Source organism: Pseudophryne corroboree, chromosome 7, assembly GCF_028390025.1.
Source record: "Pseudophryne corroboree isolate aPseCor3 chromosome 7, aPseCor3.hap2, whole genome shotgun sequence".
NCBI lineage: Eukaryota > Metazoa > Chordata > Amphibia > Anura > Myobatrachidae > Pseudophryne > Pseudophryne corroboree.
This window is the reverse complement of record NC_086450.1, coordinates 509,141,135-509,147,437: the sequence shown is the minus strand read 5'-3', so window position 1 is coordinate 509,147,437 and position 6,303 is coordinate 509,141,135.

The window sequence follows — 6,303 nt, the reverse complement described above, 5'->3', positions numbered from 1 at the left end:
GGTATATTAAGGGGCACTGTACCTAGGTGGGGCCTAGATTTGCCACAGACATAACAGTTGCTTTTATTGTGTTTGTTAGCACTATACTTCATCCATTCCAACCAAAAATTAATGTCAGAGAAACCAGTTTCAATAGCTAGGGTGTCTTCAAAGGTAGGGTTAGTAATAGCCACCATATCTTTAGAAGTGGCAATATGGGGCTTTAAAGGTTTGTTTTGGGGAGCAATTTTAGGCTGGTATTTTGGGTTTTTGTACATATCCCATAAATAAAACCTTTGTCTTGCACTATAGTACCCTGCTTGCCACCATATACCAAGTACATAAGTCTCATTGTCGCTTCTGCTAGGGTTCACTATGTTTAGTCTAAACCTGTATGAATTTGGGCCTTCATCCATCTTATGAATGGATAGTCTAGAAAGTAGGGGTACTCCATATTTGCTCCATCTATTTTTTGCAAATGATGGGCCATATTTCCAATCTGCTCCTGTATTCCACCCCACAGATTCCCAGTAATCACAGTTGGATCCATGATAGGATATTTCCATCCACCATTCATCAGTGACACAAATGTACATTGTCTCAGACATTCCTGATTTCCTCCTTTGTTGTATATAATATTTGTCATCAGCAATTTTGGGGAACATAAAATAGTCAAGGATATATGTGGCTACGTGTGTGTTAGAGGAATTGTACCACAAGGTGGGGACCCCATCTGTTTGTGTGATGCTGACTTCACATATTGTGAGGTGAATGAGGGCCAGTAGGGCTATCGAGATAGTCCCCAGGATAGAGATAGGGGGCAGGTTCTTCATCGTTTTCTGTTCTTCTGTCTTCGCTAGGTGGGAGGTCAGGGCTGTCTGCCCCGGTTCGTACCTCACTGGAATCACTTGCTTCCCTCTCTAGGTCTGGTCTAGGAACCTTTTTTACTCGGGATGCATGGATCCAGGTAGGACTTTCCTCTGTCAGGACTGCTGTTCGGGTAGCTGCTACGACCTCTGTCTCTGGACCATAGGTGAAGTCTCCTGGGCTCTTGTTCCTAGGGAGCACCTTCACCACGACTCTGTCTCCGACTTTAAAGGGGTGTGTAGGTTCCTGTGGATTCAAAGGGTTTTTACAAACAACCTCATGTTCAATTTCATTCAGTTTTGTTATCAGGGACCTGACATACTCTTCTCTGATGAGTTCTAGATCTCCTTCCTGTATTACTAGTGGTTTCTTAGCCCAGGGTGTAGGAAAAGGCCTACCCATTAGTATTTCAAATGGGGAGTAACCCAGAGTCTTTTGTGGGGTCATTCTGATCTCTGCTAGGATAATAGGAAGGACCTTCTTCCATTTATGGAAGGTACCCCCTGTGGCCTTCCTAAGCTTGTCTTTGAGGGTCCTATTCATGCGTTCTACGACCCCTGAACTCTGCGGGTGATACGGGATGTGGAATTTCCATTCCACCTGCAGGGCCTTTACCAAGGCCTGTGTAATTTTTGCTGTAAAGGCGGAGCCTTTATCACTATTGATTTGCAATGGGCACCCCCATCTGGGGATGATTTCCTGAGTTAGGATCCTAGCAACTGTCTTTGCATCCTCAGATTTAGTGGGGAATACCTCTGGCCATCGAGAGAACATGTCTACAATGACCAGGGCATACTCCTGTTTACCAGTACCTGGGATATGGGTGAAGTCAATTTGCAGGTGTGTAAAGGGTGTGGTGGGGTATTCAAGATGCTGATGTTTTGCCTTGTCAGGGTTGTTGGGGTTGTTTCGCAGACAAGTGATGCATCTACTGACATACTGATCTACTAATGACTTGGCATCCGTGACATAGAAATCATTACGTAAGAGTAAGGTAGTTGTTGCCTTACTGTGGTGTCCTATGCCATGGTAGTGGGCAATAAACAAGGGTGCACTGGACTGGGGTATACAAGGTTTCCCCTCTTTGCAGATTAATCCTGTTTTAGGATTCTTCTGCAAAACTGGGTAAGTCCAGTCAGCTAGGTCGGCTTTGGAGGCTGAGGCCTGTAACTGGGTGATCAGGTAGTGGTTGTCGAGAGCTGGGGGGGTCATGATGGACATGTGGGCCTGAGTGATGGGCTGTGAGGCCGCATGTTTGGCAGCAGAGTCAGCAAGAGCATTTCCAAGGGAGACTGCATCCTTCCCCCCCGTGTGTGCCCTGCAATGGAGGATTGCAATGTCAGAGGGCAGGGTTATGGCATGCAGAAGGTCAGAGATGAGTTGGGCATGTGATATGCCTTTTCCATCAGCTCCAAGGAAACCACGGCGTCGCCAAATGACCCCATGGTCATGCACGACGCCGTACGCGTATTTGGAGTCAGTGTAGATGGTGACTGGTTTATTCTGGTAAAGGTGACAAGCCCTTGTGAGAGCAATGAGCTCTGCAGCCTGTGCTGACTGGTAAGGAATGGGCTGTGCTTCCAGAATAATGTCAGGGAGAGTGACAATAGCATAACCCGCTTGGTACGTGGTGTCATTGGGTCTGCTACAGGAACCATCTACAAAAATGACATCCGCGTCGGGGACAGGGACAGGGGACATGTCCAGTCTGGGGGATGTTTCTGACTCAATGGAAGCTGAGCAGTCATGGGGTTCAGGAGGGTGGTCTTCAGGACCTTTGAGCCCCAGTAGAGCGTTGAGAATGGGTGCAGGACCTGAAGAGTTGGTGGCATACTTAATGGTGAGGGAGGGGTTGTTTAAAAGGAGAACCTCATATCCACTGAGGCGCTGAGCTGACATGTGTTGTGTGTGTAACCCTTTTAAAATGGTTAGAACATCATGAGTGGTGTGAAGTATTGTTGTGTGGCCTAGGGTGAGTGTGGTGGCCATTTCAGTTACCATTGCACAGGCTGCAAGTGCCCTGAGGCAAGCAGGCATACCTTGCACTGTGACAGGCATTACTTTGGAAAAAAATGCCACTGGGCGCAACTTTCCTCCATGAAACTGTGTGAGCACCCCCGCCATGGTTTTACAATTGTCCCTTGCAAACAAATGAAAAGGTAGTACATAGTTGGGGAGGCCAAGTGCCGGACTTTTCATTAACATACACTTTAAGCTTTCATATGCAGTTAACATTTCTTGTGACCATTGTACAATATTAGGTTTGTCTTTCAGTGTGGCTTGTCTCAAAATGTTATCATAATAGGAACAATCAGATATCCACTGTCTGCAGTAATTTACCATACCCAGAAAAGACAGCAGTTCCCTCTGGGTAGTTGGGGTGACCAGGCCCAATACAGACTGAATGCGCTGTGGACTGACTTTCCTTTCCCCCTGAGTGAGCACAAAACCCAAGTAATCCACATGCTTCTTACACCATTGCATTTTTGTTTTGGACACCTTGGGGTACATTTACTAACATTCGTAATTTCCGAAAATAGGTCAAAGTTCAATCACGAATGACATCGACAGTGTAAAACTGCAACTTTTTGAATTTATTACGATGGATTTACTAAGCTGTCGTATTCGGGTTTTTCTTTTCTTCCGATGTCGATGTCATTCGTTTTTTTTTACCTAATTTTACGGCAGTGATTAGCAAAACACTGCCGTTTTTTTTAACAATCAATCTCGGCCGGATCTGTGTGATCCGTGCTGGGGTTCTTTTTTTTTTTTTTTTTTAATTAAACAATGTAAAATCCCAAAAAAAAATGCGTGGGGTCCCCCCTCCTAAGCATAACCAGCCTCGGGCTCTTTGAGCCGATCCTGGTTGCAGAAATATGGTAAAAAAAATGACAGGGGTTCCCCCATATTTAAGCAACCAGCATCGGGCTCTGCGCCTGGTCCTGGTCCCAAAAATACGGGGGACAAAAAGAGTAGGGGTCCCCCGTATTTTTAAAACCAGCACCGGGCTCCACTAGCTGGACAGATAATGCCACAGCCGGGGGTCACTTTTATACAGCGCCCTGCGGCCGTGGCATCAAAAATCCAACTAGTCACCCCTGGCCGGGGTACCCTGGGGGAGTGGGAACCCCTTCAATCAAGGGGTCCCCCCCCCCCAGCCACCCAAGGGCCAGGGGTGAAGCCCGAGGCTGTCCCCCCCCATCCAATGGGCTGCGGATGGGAGGGCTGATAGCCTTTGTTGTAAAATAAAAGATATTGTTTTTAGTAGCAGTACTACAAGTCCCAGCAAGCCTCCCCCGCATGCTGGTACTTGGAGAACCACAAGTACCAGCATGCGGCGGAAAAACGGGCCCGCTGGTACCTGTAGTACTACCACTAAAAAAATACCCAAAAAAACACAAGACACACACACCGTGAAAGTATAATTTTATTACATACATACACACATACATACATACATACTTACCTTATGTTCCCACGCAGGTCGGTCCTCTTCTCCAGTAGAATCCAAGGGGTACCTGTTGAAGAAATTCTACTCACCAGATCCAGTGGTCCAGGCTCCTCGGCAAATCCAGGGTTAATCCACGTACTTGAATAAAACAAAAAAACGGTTGCCCGACCACGAACTGAAAGGTGACCCATGTTTGCACATGGGTCACCTTCCCACGAATGCCAGAAACCCACTTTGCCTTCTGGCTAAGTGGGTTTCTTCAGCCAATCAGGGAGTGCCACGTTGTAGCACTCTCCTGATCAGCTGTGTGCTCCTGTCTTCACTGACAGGCAGCACGCGGCAGTGTTACAATGTAGCGCCTATGCGCTACATTGTAACCAATGATGGGAACTTTCTGCTCAGCGGTGACGTCACTTTAGGTCAACCGCAGGGCACAAAGTTCACATCATTGGTTACAATGTAGCGCATAGGCGCTACATTGTAACACTGCCGTGTGCCGCCTGTCAGTGAGGACAGGAGCACACAGCTGATCAGTAGAGTGCTACAACGTGGCACTCCCTGATTGGCTGAAGAAACCCACTTAGCCAGAAGGCAAAGTGGGTTTCTGGCATTCGTGGGAAGGTGACCCATGTGCAAACATGGGTCACCTTTCAGTTCGTGGTCGGGCAACCGTTTTTTTGTTTTATTCAAGTACGTGGATTAACCCTGGATTTGCCGAGGAGCCTGGACCACTGGATCTGGTGAGTAGAATTTCTTCAACAGGTACCCCTTGGATTCTACTGGAGAAGAGGACCGACCTGCGTGGGAACATAAGGTAAGTATGTATGTATGTATGTGTGTATGTATGTAATAAAATTATACTTTCACGGTGTGTGTGTCTTGTGTTTTTTTGGGTATTTTTTTAGTGGTAGTACTACAGGTACCAGCGGGCCCGTTTTTCCGCCGCATGCTGGTACTTGTGGTTCTCCAAGTACCAGCATGCGGGGGAGGCTTGCTGGGACTTGTAGTACTGCTACTAAAAACAATATCTTTTATTTTACAACAAAGGCTATCAGCCCTCCCATCCGCAGCCCATTGGATGGGGGGGGACAGCCTCGGGCTTCACCCCTGGCCCTTGGGTGGCTGGGGGGGGGGACCCCTTGATTGAAGGGGTTCCCACTCCCCCAGGGTACCCCGGCCAGGGGTGACTAGTTGGATTTTTGATGCCACGGCCGCAGGGCGCTGTATAAAAGTGACCCCCGGCTGTGGCATTATCTGTCCAGCTAGTGGAGCCCGGTGCTGGTTTTAAAAATATGGGGGACCCCTACTCTTTTTGTCCCCCGTATTTTTGGGACCAGGACCAGGCGCAGAGCCCGATGCTGGTTGCTTAAATATGGGGGAACCCCTGTCATTTTTTTCACCATATTTCTGCAACCAGGATCGGCTCAAAGAGCCCGAGGCTGGTTATGCTTAGGAGGGGGGACCCCACGCAATTTTTTTTGAAAAAATAAGCACTTTCCCACCCCTTCCCACTGATATACATGCACGGATCTCATGGATCCGTGCATGCCTATCCAATCACGAATAAAAAAAAAAGGTCTGTTTTTTTTTAGCAGTTTTTTACGAGTTGTAATTTTTCACGGCAGTGTTTGTTCTTTTTTGGCTTTGCACTTCTTAGTAAATGACCGAGATTCATACTTAAACAGCCGCGTTTTGACCGATGGTGTATTCATTCGTAATTTTTTACCTGAACTTGCAAAAAATTACGAATGCCCTCATCACTGCCGTGATTAGTGTTTAGTAAATGACCGAGATTAACCGAGATGACACTTTGAAGAAAAAACGGCATCTCGGTCAAAATCGGGAGCTTAGTAAATATACCCCCTTGTGTCCACATTCACAGAGCCAGTTTAACAGTGATATACCATCCTCCCGGCAGGCCTCCTCAGTTTGACTACAGAGCAGCAGATCATCTGCATACTGTAGCAGGACTGAACCATGGTGAGGGTGCCAGGGCCCCAATGTGG